The 27063-nt window shown below is 52.3% G+C and overlaps 41 non-coding genes across 41 annotated transcripts; all 41 read right to left on the reverse strand.

Annotated features, from left to right (window-relative positions):
• Nucleotides 1–63: 63 nt before the first annotated feature.
• Nucleotides 64–136, reverse strand: Trnak-uuu (transfer RNA lysine (anticodon UUU)). Its single transcript has one exon. It is a non-coding gene; the product is annotated as a tRNA-Lys (tRNA).
• Nucleotides 137–806: 670 nt separating this feature from the next.
• Nucleotides 807–879, reverse strand: Trnam-cau (transfer RNA methionine (anticodon CAU)). Its single transcript has one exon. It is a non-coding gene; the product is annotated as a tRNA-Met (tRNA).
• Nucleotides 880–1839: 960 nt separating this feature from the next.
• Nucleotides 1840–1920, reverse strand: Trnas-aga (transfer RNA serine (anticodon AGA)). The gene has a single exon. It is a non-coding gene; the product is annotated as a tRNA-Ser (tRNA).
• A 145-nt stretch (nucleotides 1921–2065) lies between these two features.
• On the reverse strand, nucleotides 2066–2138 carry Trnak-uuu (transfer RNA lysine (anticodon UUU)). The gene has a single exon. It is a non-coding gene; the product is annotated as a tRNA-Lys (tRNA).
• A 670-nt stretch (nucleotides 2139–2808) lies between these two features.
• Nucleotides 2809–2881, reverse strand: Trnam-cau (transfer RNA methionine (anticodon CAU)). Its single transcript has one exon. It is a non-coding gene; the product is annotated as a tRNA-Met (tRNA).
• Nucleotides 2882–3841: 960 nt separating this feature from the next.
• On the reverse strand, nucleotides 3842–3922 carry Trnas-aga (transfer RNA serine (anticodon AGA)). The gene has a single exon. It is a non-coding gene; the product is annotated as a tRNA-Ser (tRNA).
• A 145-nt stretch (nucleotides 3923–4067) lies between these two features.
• On the reverse strand, nucleotides 4068–4140 carry Trnak-uuu (transfer RNA lysine (anticodon UUU)). The gene has a single exon. It is a non-coding gene; the product is annotated as a tRNA-Lys (tRNA).
• A 670-nt stretch (nucleotides 4141–4810) lies between these two features.
• Nucleotides 4811–4883, reverse strand: Trnam-cau (transfer RNA methionine (anticodon CAU)). The gene has a single exon. It is a non-coding gene; the product is annotated as a tRNA-Met (tRNA).
• Nucleotides 4884–5838: 955 nt separating this feature from the next.
• Trnas-aga (transfer RNA serine (anticodon AGA)) lies at nucleotides 5839–5919 on the reverse strand. Its single transcript has one exon. It is a non-coding gene; the product is annotated as a tRNA-Ser (tRNA).
• A 145-nt stretch (nucleotides 5920–6064) lies between these two features.
• Trnak-uuu (transfer RNA lysine (anticodon UUU)) lies at nucleotides 6065–6137 on the reverse strand. The gene has a single exon. It is a non-coding gene; the product is annotated as a tRNA-Lys (tRNA).
• Nucleotides 6138–6807: 670 nt separating this feature from the next.
• Nucleotides 6808–6880, reverse strand: Trnam-cau (transfer RNA methionine (anticodon CAU)). The gene has a single exon. It is a non-coding gene; the product is annotated as a tRNA-Met (tRNA).
• A 959-nt stretch (nucleotides 6881–7839) lies between these two features.
• Trnas-aga (transfer RNA serine (anticodon AGA)) lies at nucleotides 7840–7920 on the reverse strand. Its single transcript has one exon. It is a non-coding gene; the product is annotated as a tRNA-Ser (tRNA).
• A 145-nt stretch (nucleotides 7921–8065) lies between these two features.
• On the reverse strand, nucleotides 8066–8138 carry Trnak-uuu (transfer RNA lysine (anticodon UUU)). The gene has a single exon. It is a non-coding gene; the product is annotated as a tRNA-Lys (tRNA).
• A 670-nt stretch (nucleotides 8139–8808) lies between these two features.
• Nucleotides 8809–8881, reverse strand: Trnam-cau (transfer RNA methionine (anticodon CAU)). Its single transcript has one exon. It is a non-coding gene; the product is annotated as a tRNA-Met (tRNA).
• A 955-nt stretch (nucleotides 8882–9836) lies between these two features.
• Trnas-aga (transfer RNA serine (anticodon AGA)) lies at nucleotides 9837–9918 on the reverse strand. The gene has a single exon. It is a non-coding gene; the product is annotated as a tRNA-Ser (tRNA).
• A 145-nt stretch (nucleotides 9919–10063) lies between these two features.
• Trnak-uuu (transfer RNA lysine (anticodon UUU)) lies at nucleotides 10064–10136 on the reverse strand. The gene has a single exon. It is a non-coding gene; the product is annotated as a tRNA-Lys (tRNA).
• Nucleotides 10137–10806: 670 nt separating this feature from the next.
• Trnam-cau (transfer RNA methionine (anticodon CAU)) lies at nucleotides 10807–10879 on the reverse strand. Its single transcript has one exon. It is a non-coding gene; the product is annotated as a tRNA-Met (tRNA).
• A 956-nt stretch (nucleotides 10880–11835) lies between these two features.
• Nucleotides 11836–11917, reverse strand: Trnas-aga (transfer RNA serine (anticodon AGA)). Its single transcript has one exon. It is a non-coding gene; the product is annotated as a tRNA-Ser (tRNA).
• A 145-nt stretch (nucleotides 11918–12062) lies between these two features.
• Nucleotides 12063–12135, reverse strand: Trnak-uuu (transfer RNA lysine (anticodon UUU)). Its single transcript has one exon. It is a non-coding gene; the product is annotated as a tRNA-Lys (tRNA).
• Nucleotides 12136–12805: 670 nt separating this feature from the next.
• On the reverse strand, nucleotides 12806–12878 carry Trnam-cau (transfer RNA methionine (anticodon CAU)). The gene has a single exon. It is a non-coding gene; the product is annotated as a tRNA-Met (tRNA).
• A 956-nt stretch (nucleotides 12879–13834) lies between these two features.
• On the reverse strand, nucleotides 13835–13916 carry Trnas-aga (transfer RNA serine (anticodon AGA)). Its single transcript has one exon. It is a non-coding gene; the product is annotated as a tRNA-Ser (tRNA).
• A 145-nt stretch (nucleotides 13917–14061) lies between these two features.
• Trnak-uuu (transfer RNA lysine (anticodon UUU)) lies at nucleotides 14062–14134 on the reverse strand. Its single transcript has one exon. It is a non-coding gene; the product is annotated as a tRNA-Lys (tRNA).
• Nucleotides 14135–14804: 670 nt separating this feature from the next.
• Nucleotides 14805–14877, reverse strand: Trnam-cau (transfer RNA methionine (anticodon CAU)). Its single transcript has one exon. It is a non-coding gene; the product is annotated as a tRNA-Met (tRNA).
• A 956-nt stretch (nucleotides 14878–15833) lies between these two features.
• Nucleotides 15834–15915, reverse strand: Trnas-aga (transfer RNA serine (anticodon AGA)). The gene has a single exon. It is a non-coding gene; the product is annotated as a tRNA-Ser (tRNA).
• Nucleotides 15916–16060: 145 nt separating this feature from the next.
• Nucleotides 16061–16133, reverse strand: Trnak-uuu (transfer RNA lysine (anticodon UUU)). Its single transcript has one exon. It is a non-coding gene; the product is annotated as a tRNA-Lys (tRNA).
• Nucleotides 16134–16803: 670 nt separating this feature from the next.
• Nucleotides 16804–16876, reverse strand: Trnam-cau (transfer RNA methionine (anticodon CAU)). Its single transcript has one exon. It is a non-coding gene; the product is annotated as a tRNA-Met (tRNA).
• A 956-nt stretch (nucleotides 16877–17832) lies between these two features.
• Nucleotides 17833–17914, reverse strand: Trnas-aga (transfer RNA serine (anticodon AGA)). The gene has a single exon. It is a non-coding gene; the product is annotated as a tRNA-Ser (tRNA).
• A 145-nt stretch (nucleotides 17915–18059) lies between these two features.
• On the reverse strand, nucleotides 18060–18132 carry Trnak-uuu (transfer RNA lysine (anticodon UUU)). Its single transcript has one exon. It is a non-coding gene; the product is annotated as a tRNA-Lys (tRNA).
• Nucleotides 18133–18802: 670 nt separating this feature from the next.
• Nucleotides 18803–18875, reverse strand: Trnam-cau (transfer RNA methionine (anticodon CAU)). Its single transcript has one exon. It is a non-coding gene; the product is annotated as a tRNA-Met (tRNA).
• Nucleotides 18876–19831: 956 nt separating this feature from the next.
• Nucleotides 19832–19913, reverse strand: Trnas-aga (transfer RNA serine (anticodon AGA)). Its single transcript has one exon. It is a non-coding gene; the product is annotated as a tRNA-Ser (tRNA).
• Nucleotides 19914–20058: 145 nt separating this feature from the next.
• On the reverse strand, nucleotides 20059–20131 carry Trnak-uuu (transfer RNA lysine (anticodon UUU)). Its single transcript has one exon. It is a non-coding gene; the product is annotated as a tRNA-Lys (tRNA).
• A 670-nt stretch (nucleotides 20132–20801) lies between these two features.
• On the reverse strand, nucleotides 20802–20874 carry Trnam-cau (transfer RNA methionine (anticodon CAU)). Its single transcript has one exon. It is a non-coding gene; the product is annotated as a tRNA-Met (tRNA).
• A 956-nt stretch (nucleotides 20875–21830) lies between these two features.
• Nucleotides 21831–21912, reverse strand: Trnas-aga (transfer RNA serine (anticodon AGA)). Its single transcript has one exon. It is a non-coding gene; the product is annotated as a tRNA-Ser (tRNA).
• Nucleotides 21913–22057: 145 nt separating this feature from the next.
• Nucleotides 22058–22130, reverse strand: Trnak-uuu (transfer RNA lysine (anticodon UUU)). Its single transcript has one exon. It is a non-coding gene; the product is annotated as a tRNA-Lys (tRNA).
• A 670-nt stretch (nucleotides 22131–22800) lies between these two features.
• Nucleotides 22801–22873, reverse strand: Trnam-cau (transfer RNA methionine (anticodon CAU)). Its single transcript has one exon. It is a non-coding gene; the product is annotated as a tRNA-Met (tRNA).
• Nucleotides 22874–23829: 956 nt separating this feature from the next.
• On the reverse strand, nucleotides 23830–23910 carry Trnas-aga (transfer RNA serine (anticodon AGA)). Its single transcript has one exon. It is a non-coding gene; the product is annotated as a tRNA-Ser (tRNA).
• A 145-nt stretch (nucleotides 23911–24055) lies between these two features.
• On the reverse strand, nucleotides 24056–24128 carry Trnak-uuu (transfer RNA lysine (anticodon UUU)). The gene has a single exon. It is a non-coding gene; the product is annotated as a tRNA-Lys (tRNA).
• A 670-nt stretch (nucleotides 24129–24798) lies between these two features.
• Nucleotides 24799–24871, reverse strand: Trnam-cau (transfer RNA methionine (anticodon CAU)). Its single transcript has one exon. It is a non-coding gene; the product is annotated as a tRNA-Met (tRNA).
• Nucleotides 24872–25828: 957 nt separating this feature from the next.
• Trnas-aga (transfer RNA serine (anticodon AGA)) lies at nucleotides 25829–25910 on the reverse strand. The gene has a single exon. It is a non-coding gene; the product is annotated as a tRNA-Ser (tRNA).
• A 145-nt stretch (nucleotides 25911–26055) lies between these two features.
• Trnak-uuu (transfer RNA lysine (anticodon UUU)) lies at nucleotides 26056–26128 on the reverse strand. Its single transcript has one exon. It is a non-coding gene; the product is annotated as a tRNA-Lys (tRNA).
• A 670-nt stretch (nucleotides 26129–26798) lies between these two features.
• Nucleotides 26799–26871, reverse strand: Trnam-cau (transfer RNA methionine (anticodon CAU)). Its single transcript has one exon. It is a non-coding gene; the product is annotated as a tRNA-Met (tRNA).
• Between the last annotated feature and the right edge of the window lie 192 nt (nucleotides 26872–27063).

A 27063-nucleotide genomic window follows, 5' to 3' on the forward strand; every position in this document is an offset into this window, starting at 1 on the left:
GCACTGATTACGACAGGGCTACTATCGCTACGAGACGAGCCATTATGGAAGCGTTAAAATCTTCGCGCGGACAGGGACTGGAACCCTGGACCCTTAGGTTAAAAGCCTAATGCTCTACCGACTGAGCTATCCGGGCTTTCGCTTGTTGTGGTTGGAGCGGTTTCAAGCAACGTGATTAAGTGGAAGGTGTGTGTAGGCTTCTGGCGCTACTGGCGACTGCACCGACTACTCACTGACGCTGGTAGCAGCCCAACAGCGGACCAGTGCCTCTTCTCCCTTTATTCCGGTGCTGACAGTAACTGCATCACGTGCCTGCTTTCCCCGATTGCGTTCGGTTGAAGCCAAGGAAGAAGGGCGACCAACGACAGTTCGAAGACCAAAACATGGAGCGTTGTGTGCGCAAATAGTTCCGTTCCGGTACCGGGAATCGAAGCCGGACCTGTTGAGTGAAAGCCAGGTATCCTAGCCACTAGACCACACAGGACTTGCTCTACAGCGGTGAGATTTACTCCGTCTCTTATTGTATTTTGTGCTGAATCTGGACTCAGTGCTGTTCTCTGCTTGCGATCATATCCGCGCCTACAGACCGGCATGGCGCACAGTTCAAAATTGACTGTCCATTGCTGTGTGCATCGCATTTTGCTTGTAACACGGAGGAGAAATATCAAAGTTGTTACGTCGTCATAATTGGAAGTAAACATTTTGACGCTGAGGCGTGGACTCCGTGTGGATAACGGACAACAGTTAAGTTCGTTTCCTAGCAACAGCAACGCCCTTAATGCAGTCATGATGTGCAGAAAATTGAATGCCCCGGGTGAGGATCGAACTCACGACCTTAAGATTATGAGACTTACGCGCTGCCTACTGCGCTACCGAGGCACGCCGGAGACGACCTCGCAGGAAACTCGGTAAGTCTCACATATTAGAGATAGACAGTTTGCGCTTTCTGAAGAATCTGTTGTCTTGCTACACGTGCTGTCCCGACTCTCTAGATTAAACTGCAGCCGCAGCTATACAGCTATAAGGTCCTGAGGCTGACCCATCTCAAGCGAGCAATCCGCGCGGCAGCATTGTTGCCACAAGAGCAAAATAATGCATCGACCGGGAATCGTGCCGGCATACCTTAAGATTATGAGACTTAGGCGCTGCCTACTGCACTACTGAGTCACAAACCACTCAACTACAGATGCTCGACAAGCTACCCGTGCTTTCCAAGCAGCTGTCGGCAGGGAAACTGGGATTGCCACCCAGCGACGTCGAAAAAGGGGCTAAACTCGCGAAGTCCCCCACTACACTGCCTTAAAACGACCGTTCATCACTATCGTGTGAGTAACCTTGCGTCAGCGGCGACGAGTCTTGCCCAAAGACGTAGCGTGCTTGGAGGCGCTGCCCGAATGCGTGTGGATGCACCCTCCTACCTCGTAATGCGCCTGCAGCTCCTATAGCCGTGGGCCGCCGTCGGCGGGCGGGAAGCCGACACAGCGCGGCGTTGCGAGCAGCGGCAGTGCGGTGGTGTTGTACTGTTGAGCATAGTTGCCTTCCAAGCAGTTGATCCGGGTACGATTCCCGGCCACCGCAAGTGGCGCTAACTTTTCCGTATCATTATGTGGGCTCCTGCTGTTAAATTAAGGTTTTTTTTTTTTTTTTCGTCGTTGCACCATCCTGTAGTATGTCCCGACTTGTCCCGACTTTGCTCGGCTGACGCGAAAGCTGACGCTTGGAAATCGCCCTTATCTAAAGGACAGGCACTATAAACGGCTGTGAGAGGTGAGGTGTGGCGAGGTACCAAAACGCGATATTTTCTGCTTCTTCTTCCAAAACAAGAAAAGAAAAATCGGACGCAGTCGGTAGGACTCGAACCTACGCTCCAGAGGGAATCTGATTTCTAGTCAGACGCCTTAACCACTCGGCCACGACTGCTTGTCCAACAGGTGCCCCTCGAATCGTGAAAAACCCGACCGGTTGCGTCTGCGCAGAATGCCGACAGGAAACGTAAAACCGTGCACTGATTACGACAGGGCTACTATCGCTACGAGACGAGCCATTATGGAAGCGTTAAAATCTTCGCGCGGACAGGGACTGGAACCCTGGACCCTTAGGTTAAAAGCCTAATGCTCTACCGACTGAGCTATCCGGGCTTTCGCTTGTTGTGGTTGGAGCGGTTTCAAGCAACGTGATTAAGTGGAAGGTGTGTGTAGGCTTCTGGCGCTACTGGCGACTGCACCGACTACTCACTGACGCTGGTAGCAGCCCAACAGCGGACCAGTGCCTCTTCTCCCTTTATTCCGGTGCTGACAGTAACTGCATCACGTGCCTGCTTTCCCCGATTGCGTTCGGTTGAAGCCAAGGAAGAAGGGCGACCAACGACAGTTCGAAGACCAAAACATGGAGCGTTGTGTGCGCAAATAGTTCCGTTCCGGTACCGGGAATCGAAGCCGGACCTGTTGAGTGAAAGCCAGGTATCCTAGCCACTAGACCACACAGGACTTGCTCTACAGCGGTGAGATTTACTCCGTCTCTTATTGTATTTTGTGCTGAATCTGGACTCAGTGCTGTTCTCTGCTTGCGATCATATCCGCGCCTACAGACCGGCATGGCGCACAGTTCAAAATTGACTGTCCATTGCTGTGTGCATCGCATTTTGCTTGTAACACGGAGGAGAAATATCAAAGTTGTTACGTCGTCATAATTGGAAGTAAACATTTTGACGCTGAGGCGTGGACTCCGTGTGGATAACGGACAACAGTTAAGTTCGTTTCCTAGCAACAGCAACGCCCTTAATGCAGTCATGATGTGCAGAAAATTGAATGCCCCGGGTGAGGATCGAACTCACGACCTTAAGATTATGAGACTTACGCGCTGCCTACTGCGCTACCGAGCCACGCCGGAGACGACCTCGCAGGAAACTCGGTAAGTCTCACATATTAGAGATAGACAGTTTGCGCTTTCTGAAGAATCTGTTGTCTTGCTACACGTGCTGTCCCGACTCTCTAGATTAAACTGCAGCCGCAGCTATACAGCTATAAGGTCCTGAGGCTGACCCATCTCAAGCGAGCAATCCGCGCGGCAGCATTGTTGCCACAAGAGCAAAATAATGCATCGACCGGGAATCGTGCCGGCATACCTTAAGATTATGAGACTTAGGCGCTGCCTACTGCACTACTGAGTCACAAACCACTCAACTACAGATGCTCGACAAGCTACCCGTGCTTTCCAAGCAGCTGTCGGCAGGGAAACTGGGATTGCCACCCAGCGACGTCGAAAAAGGGGCTAAACTCGCGAAGTCCCCCACTACACTGCCTTAAAACGACCGTTCATCACTATCGTGTGAGTAACCTTGCGTCAGCGGCGACGAGTCTTGCCCAAAGACGTAGCGTGCTTGGAGGCGCTGCCCGAATGCGTGTGGATGCACCCTCCTACCTCGTAATGCGCCTGCAGCTCCTATAGCCGTGGGCCGCCGTCGGCGGGCGGGAAGCCGACACAGCGCGGCGTTGCGAGCAGCGGCAGTGCGGTGGTGTTGTACTGTTGAGCATAGTTGCCTTCCAAGCAGTTGATCCGGGTACGATTCCCGGCCACCGCAAGTGGCGCTAACTTTTCCGTATCATTATGTGGGCTCCTGCTGTTAAATTAAGGTTTTTTTTTTTTTTTTCGTCGTTGCACCATCCTGTAGTATGTCCCGACTTGTCCCGACTTTGCTCGGCTGACGCGAAAGCTGACGCTTGGAAATCGCCCTTATCTAAAGGACAGGCACTATAAACGGCTGTGAGAGGTGAGGTGTGGCGAGGTACCAAAACGCGATATTTTCTGCTTCTTCTTCCAAAACAAGAAAAGAAAAATCGGACGCAGTCGGTAGGACTCGAACCTACGCTCCAGAGGGAATCTGATTTCTAGTCAGACGCCTTAACCACTCGGCCACGACTGCTTGTCCAACAGGTGCCCCTCGAATCGTGAAAAACCCGACCGGTTGCGTCTGCGCAGAATGCCGACAGGAAACGTAAAACCGTGCACTGATTACGACAGGGCTACTATCGCTACGAGACGAGCCATTATGGAAGCGTTAAAATCTTCGCCAGGATAGGGACTCGAACCCTGGACCCTTAGGTTAAAAGCCTAATGCTCTACCGACTGAGCTATCCGGGCTTTCGCTTGTTGTGGTTGGAGCGGTTTCAAGCAACGTGATTAAGTGGAAGGTGTGTGTAGGCTTCTGGCGCTACTGGCGACTGCACCGACTACTCACTGACGCTGGTAGCAGCCCAACAGCGGACCAGTGCCTCTTCTCCCTTTATTCCGGTGCTGACAGTAACTGCATCACGTGCCTGCTTTCCCCGATTGCGTTCGGTTGAAGCCAAGGAAGAAGGGCGACCAACGACAGTTCGAAGACCAAAACATGGAGCGTTGTGTGCGCAAATAGTTCCGTTCCGGTACCGGGAATCGAAGCCGGACCTGTTGAGTGAAAGCCAGGTATCCTAGCCACTAGACCACACAGGACTTGCTCTACAGCGGTGAGATTTACTCCGTCTCTTATTGTATTTTGTGCTGAATCTGGACTCAGTGCTGTTCTCTGCTTGCGATCATATCCGCGCCTACAGACCGGCATGGCGCACAGTTCAAAATTGACTGTCCATTGCTGTGTGCATCGCATTTTGCTTGTAACACGGAGGAGAAATATCAAAGTTGTTACGTCGTCATAATTGGAAGTAAACATTTTGACGCTGAGGCGTGGACTCCGTGTGGATAACGGACAACAGTTAAGTTCGTTTCCTAGCAACAGCAACGCCCTTAATGCAGTCATGATGTGCAGAAAATTGAATGCCCCGGGTGAGGATCGAACTCACGACCTTAAGATTATGAGACTTACGCGCTGCCTACTGCGCTACCGAGGCACGCCGGAGACGACCTCGCAGGAAACTCGGTAAGTCTCACATATTAGAGATAGACAGTTTGCGCTTTCTGAAGAATCTGTTGTCTTGCTACACGTGCTGTCCCGACTCTCTAGATTAAACTGCAGCCGCAGCTATACAGCTATAAGGTCCTGAGGCTGACCCATCTCAAGCGAGCAATCCGCGCGGCAGCATTGTTGCCACAAGAGCAAAATAATGCATCGACCGGGAATCGTGCCGGCATACCTTAAGATTATGAGACTTAGGCGCTGCCTACTGCACTACTGAGTCACAAACCACTCAACTACAGATGCTCGACAAGCTACCCGTGCTTTCCAAGCAGCTGTCGGCAGGGAAACTGGGATTGCCACCCAGCGACGTCGAAAAAGGGGCTAAACTCGCGAAGTCCCCCACTACACTGCCTTAAAACGACCGTTCATCACTATCGTGTGAGTAACCTTGCGTCAGCGGCGACGAGTCTTGCCCAAAGACGTAGCGTGCTTGGAGGCGCTGCCCGAATGCGTGTGGATGCACCCTCCTACCTCGTAATGCGCCTGCAGCTCCTATAGCCGTGGGCCGCCGTCGGCGGGCGGGAAGCCGACACAGCGCGGCGTTGCGAGCAGCGGCAGTGCGGTGGTGTTGTACTGTTGAGCATAGTTGCCTTCCAAGCAGTTGATCCGGGTACGATTCCCGGCCACCGCAAGTGGCGCTAACTTTTCCGTATCATTATGTGGGCTCCTGCTGTTAAATTAAGGTTTTTTTTTTTCGTCGTTGCACCATCCTGTAGTATGTCCCGACTTGTCCCGACTTTGCTCGGCTGACGCGAAAGCTGACGCTTGGAAATCGCCCTTATCTAAAGGACAGGCACTATAAACGGCTGTGAGAGGTGAGGTGTGGCGAGGTACCAAAACGCGATATTTTCTGCTTCTTCTTCCAAAACAAGAAAAGAAAAATCGGACGCAGTCGGTAGGACTCGAACCTACGCTCCAGAGGGAATCTGATTTCTAGTCAGACGCCTTAACCACTCGGCCACGACTGCTTGTCCAACAGGTGCCCCTCGAATCGTGAAAAACCCGACCGGTTGCGTCTGCGCAGAATGCCGACAGGAAACGTAAAACCGTGCACTGATTACGACAGGGCTACTATCGCTACGAGACGAGCCATTATGGAAGCGTTAAAATCTTCGCCAGGACAGGGACTCGAACCCTGGACCCTTAGGTTAAAAGCCTAATGCTCTACCGACTGAGCTATCCGGGCTTTCGCTTGTTGTGGTTGGAGCGGTTTCAAGCAACGTGATTAAGTGGAAGGTGTGTGTAGGCTTCTGGCGCTACTGGCGACTGCACCGACTACTCACTGACGCTGGTAGCAGCCCAACAGCGGACCAGTGCCTCTTCTCCCTTTATTCCGGTGCTGACAGTAACTGCATCACGTGCCTGCTTTCCCCGATTGCGTTCGGTTGAAGCCAAGGAAGAAGGGCGACCAACGACAGTTCGAAGACCAAAACATGGAGCGTTGTGTGCGCAAATAGTTCCGTTCCGGTACCGGGAATCGAAGCCGGACCTGTTGAGTGAAAGCCAGGTATCCTAGCCACTAGACCACACAGGACTTGCTCTACAGCGGTGAGATTTACTCCGTCTCTTATTGTATTTTGTGCTGAATCTGGACTCAGTGCTGTTCTCTGCTTGCGATCATATCCGCGCCTACAGACCGGCATGGCGCACAGTTCAAAATTGACTGTCCATTGCTGTGTGCATCGCATTTTGCTTGTAACACGGAGGAGAAATATCAAAGTTGTTACGTCGTCATAATTGGAAGTAAACATTTTGACGCTGAGGCGTGGACTCCGTGTGGATAACGGACAACAGTTAAGTTCGTTTCCTAGCAACAGCAACGCCCTTAATGCAGTCATGATGTGCAGAAAATTGAATGCCCCGGGTGAGGATCGAACTCACGACCTTAAGATTATGAGACTTACGCGCTGCCTACTGCGCTACCGAGGCACGCCGGAGACGACCTCGCAGGAAACTCGGTAAGTCTCACATATTAGAGATAGACAGTTTGCGCTTTCTGAAGAATCTGTTGTCTTGCTACACGTGCTGTCCCGACTCTCTAGATTAAACTGCAGCCGCAGCTATACAGCTATAAGGTCCTGAGGCTGACCCATCTCAAGCGAGCAATCCGCGCGGCAGCATTGTTGCCACAAGAGCAAAATAATGCATCGACCGGGAATCGTGCCGGCATACCTTAAGATTATGAGACTTAGGCGCTGCCTACTGCACTACTGAGTCACAAACCACTCAACTACAGATGCTCGACAAGCTACCCGTGCTTTCCAAGCAGCTGTCGGCAGGGAAACTGGGATTGCCACCCAGCGACGTCGAAAAAGGGGCTAAACTCGCGAAGTCCCCCACTACACTGCCTTAAAACGACCGTTCATCACTATCGTGTGAGTAACCTTGCGTCAGCGGCGACGAGTCTTGCCCAAAGACGTAGCGTGCTTGGAGGCGCTGCCCGAATGCGTGTGGATGCACCCTCCTACCTCGTAATGCGCCTGCAGCTCCTATAGCCGTGGGCCGCCGTCGGCGGGCGGGAAGCCGACACAGCGCGGCGTTGCGAGCAGCGGCAGTGCGGTGGTGTTGTACTGTTGAGCATAGTTGCCTTCCAAGCAGTTGATCCGGGTACGATTCCCGGCCACCGCAAGTGGCGCTAACTTTTCCGTATCATTATGTGGGCTCCTGCTGTTAAATTAAGGTTTTTTTTTTTTTTTCGTCGTTGCACCATCCTGTAGTATGTCCCGACTTGTCCCGACTTTGCTCGGCTGACGCGAAAGCTGACGCTTGGAAATCGCCCTTATCTAAAGGACAGGCACTATAAACGGCTGTGAGAGGTGAGGTGTGGCGAGGTACCAAAACGCGATATTTTCTGCTTCTTCTTCCAAAACAAGAAAAGAAAAATCCGACGCAGTCGGTAGGACTCGAACCTACGCTCCAGAGGGAATCTGATTTCTAGTCAGACGCCTTAACCACTCGGCCACGACTGCTTGTCCAACAGGTGCCCCTCGAATCGTGAAAAACCCGACCGGTTGCGTCTGCGCAGAATGCCGACAGGAAACGTAAAACCGTGCACTGATTACGACAGGGCTACTATCGCTACGAGACGAGCCATTATGGAAGCGTTAAAATATCCGCCAGGACAGGGACTCGAACCCTGGACCCTTAGGTTAAAAGCCTAATGCTCTACCGACTGAGCTATCCGGGCTTTCGCTTGTTGTGGTTGGAGCGGTTTCAAGCAACGTGATTAAGTGGAAGGTGTGTGTAGGCTTCTGGCGCTACTGGCGACTGCACCGACTACTCACTGACGCTGGTAGCAGCCCAACAGCGGACCAGTGCCTCTTCTCCCTTTATTCCGGTGCTGACAGTAACTGCATCACGTGCCTGCTTTCCCCGATTGCGTTCGGTTGAAGCCAAGGAAGAAGGGCGACCAACGACAGTTCGAAGACCAAAACATGGAGCGTTGTGTGCGCAAATAGTTCCGTTCCGGTACCGGGAATCGAAGCCGGACCTGTTGAGTGAAAGCCAGGTATCCTAGCCACTAGACCACACAGGACTTGCTCTACAGCGGTGAGATTTACTCCGTCTCTTATTGTATTTTGTGCTGAATCTGGACTCAGTGCTGTTCTCTGCTTGCGATCATATCCGCGCCTACAGACCGGCATGGCGCACAGTTCAAAATTGACTGTCCATTGCTGTGTGCATCGCATTTTGCTTGTAACACGGAGGAGAAATATCAAAGTTGTTACGTCGTCATAATTGGAAGTAAACATTTTGACGCTGAGGCGTGGACTCCGTGTGGATAACGGACAACAGTTAAGTTCGTTTCCTAGCAACAGCAACGCCCTTAATGCAGTCATGATGTGCAGAAAATTGAATGCCCCGGGTGAGGATCGAACTCACGACCTTAAGATTATGAGACTTACGCGCTGCCTACTGCGCTACCGAGGCACGCCGGAGACGACCTCGCAGGAAACTCGGTAAGTCTCACATATTAGAGATAGACAGTTTGCGCTTTCTGAAGAATCTGTTGTCTTGCTACACGTGCTGTCCCGACTCTCTAGATTAAACTGCAGCCGCAGCTATACAGCTATAAGGTCCTGAGGCTGACCCATCTCAAGCGAGCAATCCGCGCGGCAGCATTGTTGCCACAAGAGCAAAATAATGCATCGACCGGGAATCGTGCCGGCATACCTTAAGATTATGAGACTTAGGCGCTGCCTACTGCACTACTGAGTCACAAACCACTCAACTACAGATGCTCGACAAGCTACCCGTGCTTTCCAAGCAGCTGTCGGCAGGGAAACTGGGATTGCCACCCAGCGACGTCGAAAAAGGGGCTAAACTCGCGAAGTCCCCCACTACACTGCCTTAAAACGACCGTTCATCACTATCGTGTGAGTAACCTTGCGTCAGCGGCGACGAGTCTTGCCCAAAGACGTAGCGTGCTTGGAGGCGCTGCCCGAATGCGTGTGGATGCACCCTCCTACCTCGTAATGCGCCTGCAGCTCCTATAGCCGTGGGCCGCCGTCGGCGGGCGGGAAGCCGACACAGCGCGGCGTTGCGAGCAGCGGCAGTGCGGTGGTGTTGTACTGTTGAGCATAGTTGCCTTCCAAGCAGTTGATCCGGGTACGATTCCCGGCCACCGCAAGTGGCGCTAACTTTTCCGTATCATTATGTGGGCTCCTGCTGTTAAATTAAGGTTTTTTTTTTTCGTCGTTGCACCATCCTGTAGTATGTCCCGACTTGTCCCGACTTTGCTCGGCTGACGCGAAAGCTGACGCTTGGAAATCGCCCTTATCTAAAGGACAGGCACTATAAACGGCTGTGAGAGGTGAGGTGTGGCGAGGTACCAAAACGCGATATTTTCTGCTTCTTCTTCCAAAACAAGAAAAGAAAAATCCGACGCAGTCGGTAGGACTCGAACCTACGCTCCCAGAGAGAATCTGATTTCTAGTCAGACGCCTTAACCACTCGGCCACGACTGCTTGTCCAACAGGTGCCCCTCGAATCGTGAAAAACCCGACCGGTTGCGTCTGCGCAGAATGCCGACAGGAAACGTAAAACCGTGCACTGATTACGACAGGGCTACTATCGCTACGAGACGAGCCATTATGGAAGCGTTAAAATCTTCGCGCGGACAGGGACTCGAACCCTGGACCCTTAGGTTAAAAGCCTAATGCTCTACCGACTGAGCTATCCGGGCTTTCGCTTGTTGTGGTTGGAGCGGTTTCAAGCAACGTGATTAAGTGGAAGGTGTGTGTAGGCTTCTGGCGCTACTGGCGACTGCACCGACTACTCACTGACGCTGGTAGCAGCCCAACAGCGGACCAGTGCCTCTTCTCCCTTTATTCCGGTGCTGACAGTAACTGCATCACGTGCCTGCTTTCCCCGATTGCGTTCGGTTGAAGCCAAGGAAGAAGGGCGACCAACGACAGTTCGAAGACCAAAACATGGAGCGTTGTGTGCGCAAATAGTTCCGTTCCGGTACCGGGAATCGAAGCCGGACCTGTTGAGTGAAAGCCAGGTATCCTAGCCACTAGACCACACAGGACTTGCTCTACAGCGGTGAGATTTACTCCGTCTCTTATTGTATTTTGTGCTGAATCTGGACTCAGTGCTGTTCTCTGCTTGCGATCATATCCGCGCCTACAGACCGGCATGGCGCACAGTTCAAAATTGACTGTCCATTGCTGTGTGCATCGCATTTTGCTTGTAACACGGAGGAGAAATATCAAAGTTGTTACGTCGTCATAATTGGAAGTAAACATTTTGACGCTGAGGCGTGGACTCCGTGTGGATAACGGACAACAGTTAAGTTCGTTTCCTAGCAACAGCAACGCCCTTAATGCAGTCATGATGTGCAGAAAATTGAATGCCCCGGGTGAGGATCGAACTCACGACCTTAAGATTATGAGACTTACGCGCTGCCTACTGCGCTACCGAGGCACGCCGGAGACGACCTCGCAGGAAACTCGGTAAGTCTCACATATTAGAGATAGACAGTTTGCGCTTTCTGAAGAATCTGTTGTCTTGCTACACGTGCTGTCCCGACTCTCTAGATTAAACTGCAGCCGCAGCTATACAGCTATAAGGTCCTGAGGCTGACCCATCTCAAGCGAGCAATCCGCGCGGCAGCATTGTTGCCACAAGAGCAAAATAATGCATCGACCGGGAATCGTGCCGGCATACCTTAAGATTATGAGACTTAGGCGCTGCCTACTGCACTACTGAGTCACAAACCACTCAACTACAGATGCTCGACAAGCTACCCGTGCTTTCCAAGCAGCTGTCGGCAGGGAAACTGGGATTGCCACCCAGCGACGTCGAAAAAGGGGCTAAACTCGCGAAGTCCCCCACTACACTGCCTTAAAACGACCGTTCATCACTATCGTGTGAGTAACCTTGCGTCAGCGGCGACGAGTCTTGCCCAAAGACGTAGCGTGCTTGGAGGCGCTGCCCGAATGCGTGTGGATGCACCCTCCTACCTCGTAATGCGCCTGCAGCTCCTATAGCCGTGGGCCGCCGTCGGCGGGCGGGAAGCCGACACAGCGCGGCGTTGCGAGCAGCGGCAGTGCGGTGGTGTTGTACTGTTGAGCATAGTTGCCTTCCAAGCAGTTGATCCGGGTACGATTCCCGGCCACCGCAAGTGGCGCTAACTTTTCCGTATCATTATGTGGGCTCCTGCTGTTAAATTAAGGTTTTTTTTTTTTCGTCGTTGCACCATCCTGTAGTATGTCCCGACTTGTCCCGACTTTGCTCGGCTGACGCGAAAGCTGACGCTTGGAAATCGCCCTTATCTAAAGGACAGGCACTATAAACGGCTGTGAGAGGTGAGGTGTGGCGAGGTACCAAAACGCGATATTTTCTGCTTCTTCTTCCAAAACAAGAAAAGAAAAATCGGACGCAGTCGGTAGGACTCGAACCTACGCTCCCAGAGAGAATCTGATTTCTAGTCAGACGCCTTAACCACTCGGCCACGACTGCTTGTCCAACAGGTGCCCCTCGAATCGTGAAAAACCCGACCGGTTGCGTCTGCGCAGAATGCCGACAGGAAACGTAAAACCGTGCACTGATTACGACAGGGCTACTATCGCTACGAGACGAGCCATTATGGAAGCGTTAAAATATCCGCCAGGACAGGGACTCGAACCCTGGACCCTTAGGTTAAATGCCTAATGCTCTACCGACTGAGCTATCCGGGCTTTCGCTTGTTGTGGTTGGAGCGGTTTCAAGCAACGTGATTAAGTGGAAGGTGTGTGTAGGCTTCTGGCGCTACTGGCGACTGCACCGACTACTCACTGACGCTGGTAGCAGCCCAACAGCGGACCAGTGCCTCTTCTCCCTTTATTCCGGTGCTGACAGTAACTGCATCACGTGCCTGCTTTCCCCGATTGCGTTCGGTTGAAGCCAAGGAAGAAGGGCGACCAACGACAGTTCGAAGACCAAAACATGGAGCGTTGTGTGCGCAAATAGTTCCGTTCCGGTACCGGGAATCGAAGCCGGACCTGTTGAGTGAAAGCCAGGTATCCTAGCCACTAGACCACACAGGACTTGCTCTACAGCGGTGAGATTTACTCCGTCTCTTATTGTATTTTGTGCTGAATCTGGACTCAGTGCTGTTCTCTGCTTGCGATCATATCCGCGCCTACAGACCGGCATGGCGCACAGTTCAAAATTGACTGTCCATTGCTGTGTGCATCGCATTTTGCTTGTAACACGGAGGAGAAATATCAAAGTTGTTACGTCGTCATAATTGGAAGTAAACATTTTGACGCTGAGGCGTGGACTCCGTGTGGATAACGGACAACAGTTAAGTTCGTTTCCTAGCAACAGCAACGCCCTTAATGCAGTCATGATGTGCAGAAAATTGAATGCCCCGGGTGAGGATCGAACTCACGACCTTAAGATTATGAGACTTACGCGCTGCCTACTGCGCTACCGAGGCACGCCGGAGACGACCTCGCAGGAAACTCGGTAAGTCTCACATATTAGAGATAGACAGTTTGCGCTTTCTGAAGAATCTGTTGTCTTGCTACACGTGCTGTCCCGACTCTCTAGATTAAACTGCAGCCGCAGCTATACAGCTATAAGGTCCTGAGGCTGACCCATCTCAAGCGAGCAATCCGCGCGGCAGCATTGTTGCCACAAGAGCAAAATAATGCATCGACCGGGAATCGTGCCGGCATACCTTAAGATTATGAGACTTAGGCGCTGCCTACTGCACTACTGAGTCACAAACCACTCAACTACAGATGCTCGACAAGCTACCCGTGCTTTCCAAGCAGCTGTCGGCAGGGAAACTGGGATTGCCACCCAGCGACGTCGAAAAAGGGGCTAAACTCGCGAAGTCCCCCACTACACTGCCTTAAAACGACCGTTCATCACTATCGTGTGAGTAACCTTGCGTCAGCGGCGACGAGTCTTGCCCAAAGACGTAGCGTGCTTGGAGGCGCTGCCCGAATGCGTGTGGATGCACCCTCCTACCTCGTAATGCGCCTGCAGCTCCTATAGCCGTGGGCCGCCGTCGGCGGGCGGGAAGCCGACACAGCGCGGCGTTGCGAGCAGCGGCAGTGCGGTGGTGTTGTACTGTTGAGCATAGTTGCCTTCCAAGCAGTTGATCCGGGTACGATTCCCGGCCACCGCAAGTGGCGCTAACTTTTCCGTATCATTATGTGGGCTCCTGCTGTTAAATTAAGGTTTTTTTTTTTTCGTCGTTGCACCATCCTGTAGTATGTCCCGACTTGTCCCGACTTTGCTCGGCTGACGCGAAAGCTGACGCTTGGAAATCGCCCTTATCTAAAGGACAGGCACTATAAACGGCTGTGAGAGGTGAGGTGTGGCGAGGTACCAAAACGCGATATTTTCTGCTTCTTCTTCCAAAACAAGAAAAGAAAAATCGGACGCAGTCGGTAGGACTCGAACCTACGCTCCCAGAGAGAATCTGATTTCTAGTCAGACGCCTTAACCACTCGGCCACGACTGCTTGTCCAACAGGTGCCCCTCGAATCGTGAAAAACCCGACCGGTTGCGTCTGCGCAGAATGCCGACAGGAAACGTAAAACCGTGCACTGATTACGACAGGGCTACTATCGCTACGAGACGAGCCATTATGGAAGCGTTAAAATATCCGCCAGGACAGGGACTCGAACCCTGGACCCTTAGGTTAAATGCCTAATGCTCTACCGACTGAGCTATCCGGGCTTTCGCTTGTTGTGGTTGGAGCGGTTTCAAGCAACGTGATTAAGTGGAAGGTGTGTGTACTCTTCTGGCGCTACTGGCGACTGCACCGACTACTCACTGACGCTGGTAGCAGCCCAACAGCGGACCAGTGCCTCTTCTCCCTTTATTCCGGTGCTGACAGTAACTGCATCACGTGCCTGCTTTCCCCGATTGCGTTCGGTTGAAGCCAAGGAAGAAGGGCGACCAACGACAGTTCGAAGACCAAAACATGGAGCGTTGTGTGCGCAAATAGTTCCGTTCCGGTACCGGGAATCGAAGCCGGACCTGTTGAGTGAAAGCCAGGTATCCTAGCCACTAGACCACACAGGACTTGCTCTACAGCGGTGAGATTTACTCCGTCTCTTATTGTATTTTGTGCTGAATCTGGACTCAGTGCTGTTCTCTGCTTGCGATCATATCCGCGCCTACAGACCGGCATGGCGCACAGTTCAAAATTGACTGTCCATTGCTGTGTGCATCGCATTTTGCTTGTAACACGGAGGAGAAATATCAAAGTTGTTACGTCGTCATAATTGGAAGTAAACATTTTGACGCTGAGGCGTGGACTCCGTGTGGATAACGGACAACAGTTAAGTTCGTTTCCTAGCAACAGCAACGCCCTTAATGCAGTCATGATGTGCAGAAAATTGAATGCCCCGGGTGAGGATCGAACTCACGACCTTAAGATTATGAGACTTACGCGCTGCCTACTGCGCTACCGAGGCACGCCGGAGACGACCTCGCAGGAAACTCGGTAAGTCTCACATATTAGAGATAGACAGTTTGCGCTTTCTGAAGAATCTGTTGTCTTGCTACACGTGCTGTCCCGACTCTCTAGATTAAACTGCAGCCGCAGCTATACAGCTATAAGGTCCTGAGGCTGACCCATCTCAAGCGAGCAATCCGCGCGGCAGCATTGTTGCCACAAGAGCAAAATAATGCATCGACCGGGAATCGTGCCGGCATACCTTAAGATTATGAGACTTAGGCGCTGCCTACTGCACTACTGAGTCACAAACCACTCAACTACAGATGCTCGACAAGCTACCCGTGCTTTCCAAGCAGCTGTCGGCAGGGAAACTGGGATTGCCACCCAGCGACGTCGAAAAAGGGGCTAAACTCGCGAAGTCCCCCACTACACTGCCTTAAAACGACCGTTCATCACTATCGTGTGAGTAACCTTGCGTCAGCGGCGACGAGTCTTGCCCAAAGACGTAGCGTGCTTGGAGGCGCTGCCCGAATGCGTGTGGATGCACCCTCCTACCTCGTAATGCGCCTGCAGCTCCTATAGCCGTGGGCCGCCGTCGGCGGGCGGGAAGCCGACACAGCGCGGCGTTGCGAGCAGCGGCAGTGCGGTGGTGTTGTACTGTTGAGCATAGTTGCCTTCCAAGCAGTTGATCCGGGTACGATTCCCGGCCACCGCAAGTGGCGCTAACTTTTCCGTATCATTATGTGGGCTCCTGCTGTTAAATTAAGGTTTTTTTTTTTTCGTCGTTGCACCATCCTGTAGTATGTCCCGACTTGTCCCGACTTTGCTCGGCTGACGCGAAAGCTGACGCTTGGAAATCGCCCTTATCTAAAGGACAGGCACTATAAACGGCTGTGAGAGGTGAGGTGTGGCGAGGTACCAAAACGCGATATTTTCTGCTTCTTCTTCCAAAACAAGAAAAGAAAAATCGGACGCAGTCGGTAGGACTCGAACCTACGCTCCCAGAGAGAATCTGATTTCTAGTCAGACGCCTTAACCACTCGGCCACGACTGCTTGTCCAACAGGTGCCCCTCGAATCGTGAAAAACCCGACCGGTTGCGTCTGCGCAGAATGCCGACAGGAAACGTAAAACCGTGCACTGATTACGACAGGGCTACTATCGCTACGAGACGAGCCATTATGGAAGCGTTAAAATCTTCGCGCGGACAGGGACTCGAACCCTGGACCCTTAGGTTAAAAGCCTAATGCTCTACCGACTGAGCTATCCGGGCTTTCGCTTGTTGTGGTTGGAGCGGTTTCAAGCAACGTGATTAAGTGGAAGGTGTGTGTAGGCTTCTGGCGCTACTGGCGACTGCACCGACTACTCACTGACGCTGGTAGCAGCCCAACAGCGGACCAGTGCCTCTTCTCCCTTTATTCCGGTGCTGACAGTAACTGCATCACGTGCCTGCTTTCCCCGATTGCGTTCGGTTGAAGCCAAGGAAGAAGGGCGACCAACGACAGTTCGAAGACCAAAACATGGAGCGTTGTGTGCGCAAATAGTTCCGTTCCGGTACCGGGAATCGAAGCCGGACCTGTTGAGTGAAAGCCAGGTATCCTAGCCACTAGACCACACAGGACTTGCTCTACAGCGGTGAGATTTTCTCCGTTTCTTATTGTATTTTGTGCTGAATCTGGACTCAGTGCTGTTCTCTGCTTGCGATCATATCCGCGCCTACAGACCGGCATGGCGCACAGTTCAAAATTGACTGTCCATTGCTGTGTGCATCGCATTTTGCTTGTAACACGGAGGAGAAATATCAAAGTTGTTACGTCGTCATAATTGGAAGTAAACATTTTGACGCTGAGGCGTGGACTCCGTGTGGATAACGGACAACAGTTAAGTTCGTTTCCTAGCAACAGCAACGCCCTTAATGCAGTCATGATGTGCAGAAAATTGAATGCCCCGGGTGAGGATCGAACTCACGACCTTAAGATTATGAGACTTACGCGCTGCCTACTGCGCTACCGACCCACGCCGGAGACGACCTCGCAGGAAACTCGGTAAGTCTCACATATTAGAGATAGACAGTTTGCGCTTTCTGAAGAATCTGTTGTCTTGCTACACGTGCTGTCCCGACTCTCTAGATTAAACTGCAGCCGCAGCTATACAGCTATAAGGTCCTGAGGCTGACCCATCTCAAGCGAGCAATCCGCGCGGCAGCATTGTTGCCACAAGAGCAAAATAATGCATCGACCGGGAATCGTGCCGGCATACCTTAAGATTATGAGACTTAGGCGCTGCCTACTGCACTACTGAGTCACAAACCACTCAACTACAGATGCTCGACAAGCTACCCGTGCTTTCCAAGCAGCTGTCGGCAGGGAAACTGGGATTGCCACCCAGCGACGTCGAAAAAGGGGCTAAACTCGCGAAGTCCCCCACTACACTGCCTTAAAACGACCGTTCATCACTATCGTGTGAGTAACCTTGCGTCAGCGGCGACGAGTCTTGCCCAAAGACGTAGCGTGCTTGGAGGCGCTGCCCGAATGCGTGTGGATGCACCCTCCTACCTCGTAATGCGCCTGCAGCTCCTATAGCCGTGGGCCGCCGTCGGCGGGCGGGAAGCCGACACAGCGCGGCGTTGCGAGCAGCGGCAGTGCGGTGGTGTTGTACTGTTGAGCATAGTTGCCTTCCAAGCAGTTGATCCGGGTACGATTCCCGGCCACCGCAAGTGGCGCTAACTTTTCCGTATCATTATGTGGGCTCCTGCTGTTAAATTAAGGTTTTTTTTTTTTCGTCGTTGCACCATCCTGTAGTATGTCCCGACTTGTCCCGACTTTGCTCGGCTGACGCGAAAGCTGACGCTTGGAAATCGCCCTTATCTAAAGGACAGGCACTATAAACGGCTGTGAGAGGTGAGGTGTGGCGAGGTACCAAAACGCGATATTTTCTGCTTCTTCTTCGAAAACAAGAAAAGAAAAATCGGACGCAGTCGGTAGGACTCGAACCTACGCTCCCAGAGGGAATCTGATTTCTAGTCAGACGCCTTAACCACTTGGCCACGACTGCTTGTCCAACAGGTGCCCCTCGAATCGTGAAAAACCCGACCGGTTGCGTCTGCGCAGAATGCCGACAGGAAACGTAAAACCGTGCACTGATTACGACAGGGCTACTATCGCTACGAGACGAGCCATTATGGAAGCGTTAAAATCTTCGCGCGGACAGGGACTGGAACCCTGGACCCTTAGGTTAAAAGCATAATGCTCTACCGACTGAGCTATCCGGGCTTTCGCTTGTTGTGGTTGGAGCGGTTTCAAGCAACGTGATTAAGTGGAAGGTGTGTGTAGGCTTCTGGCGCTACTGGCGACTGCACCGACTACTCACTGACGCTGGTAGCAGCCCAACAGCGGACCAGTGCCTCTTCTCCCTTTATTCCGGTGCTGACAGTAACTGCATCACGTGCCTGCTTTCCCCGATTGCGTTCGGTTGAAGCCAAGGAAGATGGGCGACCAACGACAGTTCGAAGACCAAAACATGGAGCGTTGTGTGCGCAAATAGTTCCGTTCCGGTACCGGGAATCGAAGCCGGACCTGTTGAGTGAAAGCCAGGTATCCTAGCCACTAGACCACACAGGACTTGCTCTACAGCGGTGAGATTTACTCCGTCTCTTATTGTATTTTGTGCTGAATCTGGACTCAGTGCTGTTCTCTGCTTGCGATCATATCCGCGCCTACAGACCGGCATGGCGCACAGTTCAAAATTGACTGTCCATTGCTGTGTGCATCGCATTTTGCTTGTAACACGGAGGAGAAATATCAAAGTTGTTACGTCGTCATAATTGGAAGTAAACATTTTGACGCTGAGGCGTGGACTCCGTGTGGATAACGGACAACAGTTAAGTTCGTTTCCTAGCAACAGCAACGCCCTTAATGCAGTCATGATGTGCAGAAAATTGAATGCCCCGGGTGAGGATCGAACTCACGACCTTAAGATTATGAGACTTACGCGCTGCCTACTGCGCTACCGAGGCACGCCGGAGACGACCTCGCAGGAAACTCGGTAAGTCTCACATATTAGAGATAGACAGTTTGCGCTTTCTGAAGAATCTGTTGTCTTGCTACACGTGCTGTCCCGACTCTCTAGATTAAACTGCAGCCGCAGCTATACAGCTATAAGGTCCTGAGGCTGACCCATCTCAAGCGAGCAATCCGCGCGGCAGCATTGTTGCCACAAGAGCAAAATAATGCATCGACCGGGAATCGTGCCGGCATACCTTAAGATTATGAGACTTAGGCGCTGCCTACTGCACTACTGAGTCACAAACCACTCAACTACAGATGCTCGACAAGCTACCCGTGCTTTCCAAGCAGCTGTCGGCAGGGAAACTGGGATTGCCACCCAGCGACGTCGAAAAAGGGGCTAAACTCGCGAAGTCCCCCACTACACTGCCTTAAAACGACCGTTCATCACTATCGTGTGAGTAACCTTGCGTCAGCGGCGACGAGTCTTGCCCAAAGACGTAGCGTGCTTGGAGGCGCTGCCCGAATGCGTGTGGATGCACCCTCCTACCTCGTAATGCGCCTGCAGCTCCTATAGCCGTGGGCCGCCGTCGGCGGGCGGGAAGCCGACACAGCGCGGCGTTGCGAGCAGCGGCAGTGCGGTGGTGTTGTACTGTTGAGCATAGTTGCCTTCCAAGCAGTTGATCCGGGTACGATTCCCGGCCACCGCAAGTGGCGCTAACTTTTCCGTATCATTATGTGGGCTCCTGCTGTTAAATTAAGGTTTTTTTTTTTTCGTCGTTGCACCATCCTGTAGTATGTCCCGACTTGTCCCGACTTTGCTCGGCTGACGCGAAAGCTGACGCTTGGAAATCGCCCTTATCTAAAGGACAGGCACTATAAACGGCTGTGAGAGGTGAGGTGTGGCGAGGTACCAAAACGCGATATTTTCTGCTTCTTCTTCCAAAACAAGAAAAGAAAAATCCGACGCAGTCGGTAGGACTCGAACCTACGCTCCCAGAGAGAATCTGATTTCTAGTCAGACGCCTTAACCACTCGGCCACGACTGCTTGTCCAACAGGTGCCCCTCGAATCGTGAAAAACCCGACCGGTTGCGTCTGCGCAGAATGCCGACAGGAAACGTAAAACCGTGCACTGATTACGACAGGGCTACTATCGCTACGAGACGAGCCATTATGGAAGCGTTAAAATCTTCGCGCGGACAGGGACTCGAACCCTGGACCCTTAGGTTAAAAGCCTAATGCTCTACCGACTGAGCTATCCGGGCTTTCGCTTGTTGTGGTTGGAGCGGTTTCAAGCAACGTGATTAAGTGGAAGGTGTGTGTAGGCTTCTGGCGCTACTGGCGACTGCACCGACTACTCACTGACGCTGGTAGCAGCCCAACAGCGGACCAGTGCCTCTTCTCCCTTTATTCCGGTGCTGACAGTAACTGCATCACGTGCCTGCTTTCCCCGATTGCGTTCGGTTGAAGCCAAGGAAGAAGGGCGACCAACGACAGTTCGAAGACCAAAACATGGAGCGTTGTGTGCGCAAATAGTTCCGTTCCGGTACCGGGAATCGAAGCCGGACCTGTTGAGTGAAAGCCAGGTATCCTAGCCACTAGACCACACAGGACTTGCTCTACAGCGGTGAGATTTACTCCGTCTCTTATTGTATTTTGTGCTGAATCTGGACTCAGTGCTGTTCTCTGCTTGCGATCATATCCGCGCCTACAGACCGGCATGGCGCACAGTTCAAAATTGACTGTCCATTGCTGTGTGCATCGCATTTTGCTTGTAACACGGAGGAGAAATATCAAAGTTGTTACGTCGTCATAATTGGAAGTAAACATTTTGACGCTGAGGCGTGGACTCCGTGTGGATAACGGACAACAGTTAAGTTCGTTTCCTAGCAACAGCAACGCCCTTAATGCAGTCATGATGTGCAGAAAATTGAATGCCCCGGGTGAGGATCGAACTCACGACCTTAAGATTATGAGACTTACGCGCTGCCTACTGCGCTACCGAGGCACGCCGGAGACGACCTCGCAGGAAACTCGGTAAGTCTCACATATTAGAGATAGACAGTTTGCGCTTTCTGAAGAATCTGTTGTCTTGCTACACGTGCTGTCCCGACTCTCTAGATTAAACTGCAGCCGCAGCTATACAGCTATAAGGTCCTGAGGCTGACCCATCTCAAGCGAGCAATCCGCGCGGCAGCATTGTTGCCACAAGAGCAAAATAATGCATCGACCGGGAATCGTGCCGGCATACCTTAAGATTATGAGACTTAGGCGCTGCCTACTGCACTACTGAGTCACAAACCACTCAACTACAGATGCTCGACAAGCTACCCGTGCTTTCCAAGCAGCTGTCGGCAGGGAAACTGGGATTGCCACCCAGCGACGTCGAAAAAGGGGCTAAACTCGCGAAGTCCCCCACTACACTGCCTTAAAACGACCGTTCATCACTATCGTGTGAGTAACCTTGCGTCAGCGGCGACGAGTCTTGCCCAAAGACGTAGCGTGCTTGGAGGCGCTGCCCGAATGCGTGTGGATGCACCCTCCTACCTCGTAATGCGCCTGCAGCTCCTATAGCCGTGGGCCGCCGTCGGCGGGCGGGAAGCCGACACAGCGCGGCGTTGCGAGCAGCGGCAGTGCGGTGGTGTTGTACTGTTGAGCATAGTTGCCTTCCAAGCAGTTGATCCGGGTACGATTCCCGGCCACCGCAAGTGGCGCTAACTTTTCCGTATCATTATGTGGGCTCCTGCTGTTAAATTAAGGTTTTTTTTTTTTCGTCGTTGCACCATCCTGTAGTATGTCCCGACTTGTCCCGACTTTGCTCGGCTGACGCGAAAGCTGACGCTTGGAAATCGCCCTTATCTAAAGGACAGGCACTATAAACGGCTGTGAGAGGTGAGGTGTGGCGAGGTACCAAAACGCGATATTTTCTGCTTCTTCTTCCAAAACAAGAAAAGAAAAATCCGACGCAGTCGGTAGGACTCGAACCTACGCTCCCAGAGAGAATCTGATTTCTAGTCAGACGCCTTAACCACTCGGCCACGACTGCTTGTCCAACAGGTGCCCCTCGAATCGTGAAAAACCCGACCGGTTGCGTCTGCGCAGAATGCCGACAGGAAACGTAAAACCGTGCACTGATTACGACAGGGCTACTATCGCTACGAGACGAGCCATTATGGAAGCGTTAAAATATCCGCCAGGACAGGGACTCGAACCCTGGACCCTTAGGTTAAATGCCTAATGCTCTACCGACTGAGCTATCCGGGCTTTCGCTTGTTGTGGTTGGAGCGGTTTCAAGCAACGTGATTAAGTGGAAGGTGTGTGTAGGCTTCTGGCGCTACTGGCGACTGCACCGACTACTCACTGACGCTGGTAGCAGCCCAACAGCGGACCAGTGCCTCTTCTCCCTTTATTCCGGTGCTGACAGTAACTGCATCACGTGCCTGCTTTCCCCGATTGCGTTCGGTTGAAGCCAAGGAAGAAGGGCGACCAACGACAGTTCGAAGACCAAAACATGGAGCGTTGTGTGCGCAAATAGTTCCGTTCCGGTACCGGGAATCGAAGCCGGACCTGTTGAGTGAAAGCCAGGTATCCTAGCCACTAGACCACACAGGACTTGCTCTACAGCGGTGAGATTTACTCCGTCTCTTATTGTATTTTGTGCTGAATCTGGACTCAGTGCTGTTCTCTGCTTGCGATCATATCCGCGCCTACAGACCGGCATGGCGCACAGTTCAAAATTGACTGTCCATTGCTGTGTGCATCGCATTTTGCTTGTAACACGGAGGAGAAATATCAAAGTTGTTACGTCGTCATAATTGGAAGTAAACATTTTGACGCTGAGGCGTGGACTCCGTGTGGATAACGGACAACAGTTAAGTTCGTTTCCTAGCAACAGCAACGCCCTTAATGCAGTCATGATGTGCAGAAAATTGAATGCCCCGGGTGAGGATCGAACTCACGACCTTAAGATTATGAGACTTACGCGCTGCCTACTGCGCTACCGAGGCACGCCGGAGACGACCTCGCAGGAAACTCGGTAAGTCTCACATATTAGAGATAGACAGTTTGCGCTTTCTGAAGAATCTGTTGTCTTGCTACACGTGCTGTCCCGACTCTCTAGATTAAACTGCAGCCGCAGCTATACAGCTATAAGGTCCTGAGGCTGACCCATCTCAAGCGAGCAATCCGCGCGGCAGCATTGTTGCCACAAGAGCAAAATAATGCATCGACCGGGAATCGTGCCGGCATACCTTAAGATTATGAGACTTAGGCGCTGCCTACTGCACTACTGAGTCACAAACCACTCAACTACAGATGCTCGACAAGCTACCCGTGCTTTCCAAGCAGCTGTCGGCAGGGAAACTGGGATTGCCACCCAGCGACGTCGAAAAAGGGGCTAAACTCGCGAAGTCCCCCACTACACTGCCTTAAAACGACCGTTCATCACTATCGTGTGAGTAACCTTGCGTCAGCGGCGACGAGTCTTGCCCAAAGACGTAGCGTGCTTGGAGGCGCTGCCCGAATGCGTGTGGATGCACCCTCCTACCTCGTAATGCGCCTGCAGCTCCTATAGCCGTGGGCCGCCGTCGGCGGGCGGGAAGCCGACACAGCGCGGCGTTGCGAGCAGCGGCAGTGCGGTGGTGTTGTACTGTTGAGCATAGTTGCCTTCCAAGCAGTTGATCCGGGTACGATTCCCGGCCACCGCAAGTGGCGCTAACTTTTCCGTATCATTATGTGGGCTCCTGCTGTTAAATTAAGGTTTTTTTTTTTTCGTCGTTGCACCATCCTGTAGTATGTCCCGACTTGTCCCGACTTTGCTCGGCTGACGCGAAAGCTGACGCTTGGAAATCGCCCTTATCTAAAGGACAGGCACTATAAACGGCTGTGAGAGGTGAGGTGTGGCGAGGTACCAAAACGCGATATTTTCTGCTTCTTCTTCCAAAACAAGAAAAGAAAAATCGGACGCAGTCGGTAGGACTCGAACCTACGCTCCAGAGGGAATCTGATTTCTAGTCAGACGCCTTAACCACTCGGCCACGACTGCTTGTCCAACAGGTGCCCCTCGAATCGTGAAAAACCCGACCGGTTGCGTCTGCGCAGAATGCCGACAGGAAACGTAAAACCGTGCACTGATTACGACAGGGCTACTATCGCTACGAGACGAGCCATTATGGAAGCGTTAAAATCTTCGCGCGGACAGGGACTCGAACCCTGGACCCTTAGGTTAAAAGCCTAATGCTCTACCGACTGAGCTATCCGGGCTTTCGCTTGTTGTGGTTGGAGCGGTTTCAAGCAACGTGATTAAGTGGAAGGTGTGTGTAGGCTTCTGGCGCTACTGGCGACTGCACCGACTACTCACTGACGCTGGTAGCAGCCCAACAGCGGACCAGTGCCTCTTCTCCCTTTATTCCGGTGCTGACAGTAACTGCATCACGTGCCTGCTTTCCCCGATTGCGTTCGGTTGAAGCCAAGGAAGAAGGGCGACCAACGACAGTTCGAAGACCAAAACATGGAGCGTTGTGTGCGCAAATAGTTCCGTTCCGGTACCGGGAATCGAAGCCGGACCTGTTGAGTGAAAGCCAGGTATCCTAGCCACTAGACCACACAGGACTTGCTCTACAGCGGTGAGATTTTCTCCGTTTCTTATTGTATTTTGTGCTGAATCTGGACTCAGTGCTGTTCTCTGCTTGCGATCATATCCGCGCCTACAGACCGGCATGGCGCACAGTTCAAAATTGACTGTCCATTGCTGTGTGCATCGCATTTTGCTTGTAACACGGAGGAGAAATATCAAAGTTGTTACGTCGTCATAATTGGAAGTAAACATTTTGACGCTGAGGCGTGGACTCCGTGTGGATAACGGACAACAGTTAAGTTCGTTTCCTAGCAACAGCAACGCCCTTAATGCAGTCATGATGTGCAGAAAATTGAATGCCCCGGGTGAGGATCGAACTCACGACCTTAAGATTATGAGACTTACGCGCTGCCTACTGCGCTACCGAGGCACGCCGGAGACGACCTCGCAGGAAACTCGGTAAGTCTCACATATTAGAGATAGACAGTTTGCGCTTTCTGAAGAATCTGTTGTCTTGCTACACGTGCTGTCCCGACTCTCTAGATTAAACTGCAGCCGCAGCTATACAGCTATAAGGTCCTGAGGCTGACCCATCTCAAGCGAGCAATCCGCGCGGCAGCATTGTTGCCACAAGAGCAAAATAATGCATCGACCGGGAATCGTGCCGGCATACCTTAAGATTATGAGACTTAGGCGCTGCCTACTGCACTACTGAGTCACAAACCACTCAACTACAGATGCTCGACAAGCTACCCGTGCTTTCCAAGCAGCTGTCGGCAGGGAAACTGGGATTGCCACCCAGCGACGTCGAAAAAGGGGCTAAACTCGCGAAGTCCCCCACTACACTGCCTTAAAACGACCGTTCATCACTATCGTGTGAGTAACCTTGCGTCAGCGGCGACGAGTCTTGCCCAAAGACGTAGCGTGCTTGGAGGCGCTGCCCGAATGCGTGTGGATGCACCCTCCTACCTCGTAATGCGCCTGCAGCTCCTATAGCCGTGGGCCGCCGTCGGCGGGCGGGAAGCCGACACAGCGCGGCGTTGCGAGCAGCGGCAGTGCGGTGGTGTTGTACTGTTGAGCATAGTTGCCTTCCAAGCAGTTGATCCGGGTACGATTCCCGGCCACCGCAAGTGGCGCTAACTTTTCCGTATCATTATGTGGGCTCCTGCTGTTAAATTAAGGTTTTTTTTTTTTTCGTCGTTGCACCATCCTGTAGTATGTCCCGACTTGTCCCGACTTTGCTCGGCTGACGCGAAAGCTGACGCTTGGAAATCGCCCTTATCTAAAGGACAGGCACTATAAACGGCTGTGAGAGGTGAGGTGTGGCGAGGTACCAAAACGCGATATTTTCTGCTTCTTCTTCGAAAACAAGAAAAGAAAAATCGGACGCAGTCGGTAGGACTCGAACCTACGCTCCCAGAGGGAATCTGATTTCTAGTCAGACGCCTTAAGCACTTGGCCACGACTGCTTGTCCAACAGGTGCCCCTCGAATCGTGAAAAACCCGACCGGTTGCGTCTGCGCAGAATGCCGACAGGAAACGTAAAACCGTGCACTGATTACGACAGGGCTACTATCGCTACGAGACGAGCCATTATGGAAGCGTTAAAATCTTCGCGCGGACAGGGACTGGAACCCTGGACCCTTAGGTTAAAAGCATAATGCTCTACCGACTGAGCTATCCGGGCTTTCGCTTGTTGTGGTTGGAGCGGTTTCAAGCAACGTGATTAAGTGGAAGGTGTGTGTAGGCTTCTGGCGCTACTGGCGACTGCACCGACTACTCACTGACGCTGGTAGCAGCCCAACAGCGGACCAGTGCCTCTTCTCCCTTTATTCCGGTGCTGACAGTAACTGCATCACGTGCCTGCTTTCCCCGATTGCGTTCGGTTGAAGCCAAGGAAGAAGGGCGACCAACGACAGTTCGAAGACCAAAACATGGAGCGTTGTGTGCGCAAATAGTTCCGTTCCGGTACCGGGAATCGAAGCCGGACCTGTTGAGTGAAAGCCAGGTATCCTAGCCACTAGACCACACAGGACTTGCTCTACAGCGGTGAGATTTACTCCGTCTCTTATTGTATTTTGTGCTGAATCTGGACTCAGTGCTGTTCTCTGCTTGCGATCATATCCGCGCCTACAGACCGGCATGGCGCACAGTTCAAAATTGACTGTCCATTGCTGTGTGCATCGCATTTTGCTTGTAACACGGAGGAGAAATATCAAAGTTGTTACGTCGTCATAATTGGAAGTAAACATTTTGACGCTGAGGCGTGGACTCCGTGTGGATAACGGACAACAGTTAAGTTCGTTTCCTAGCAACAGCAACGCCCTTAATGCAGTCATGATGTGCAGAAAATTGAATGCCCCGGGTGAGGATCGAACTCACGACCTTAAGATTATGAGACTTACGCGCTGCCTACTGCGCTACCGAGGCACGCCGGAGACGACCTCGCAGGAAACTCGGTAAGTCTCACATATTAGAGATAGACAGTTTGCGCTTTCTGAAGAATCTGTTGTCTTGCTACACGTGCTGTCCCGACTCTCTAGATTAAACTGCAGCCGCAGCTATACAGCTATAAGGTCCTGAGGCTGACCCATCTCAAGCGAGCAATCCGCGCGGCAGCAT

The sequence above is a fragment of the Schistocerca gregaria genome, chromosome 3 (genome assembly GCF_023897955.1).
Source record: "Schistocerca gregaria isolate iqSchGreg1 chromosome 3, iqSchGreg1.2, whole genome shotgun sequence".
Taxonomy (NCBI): domain Eukaryota; kingdom Metazoa; phylum Arthropoda; class Insecta; order Orthoptera; family Acrididae; genus Schistocerca; species Schistocerca gregaria.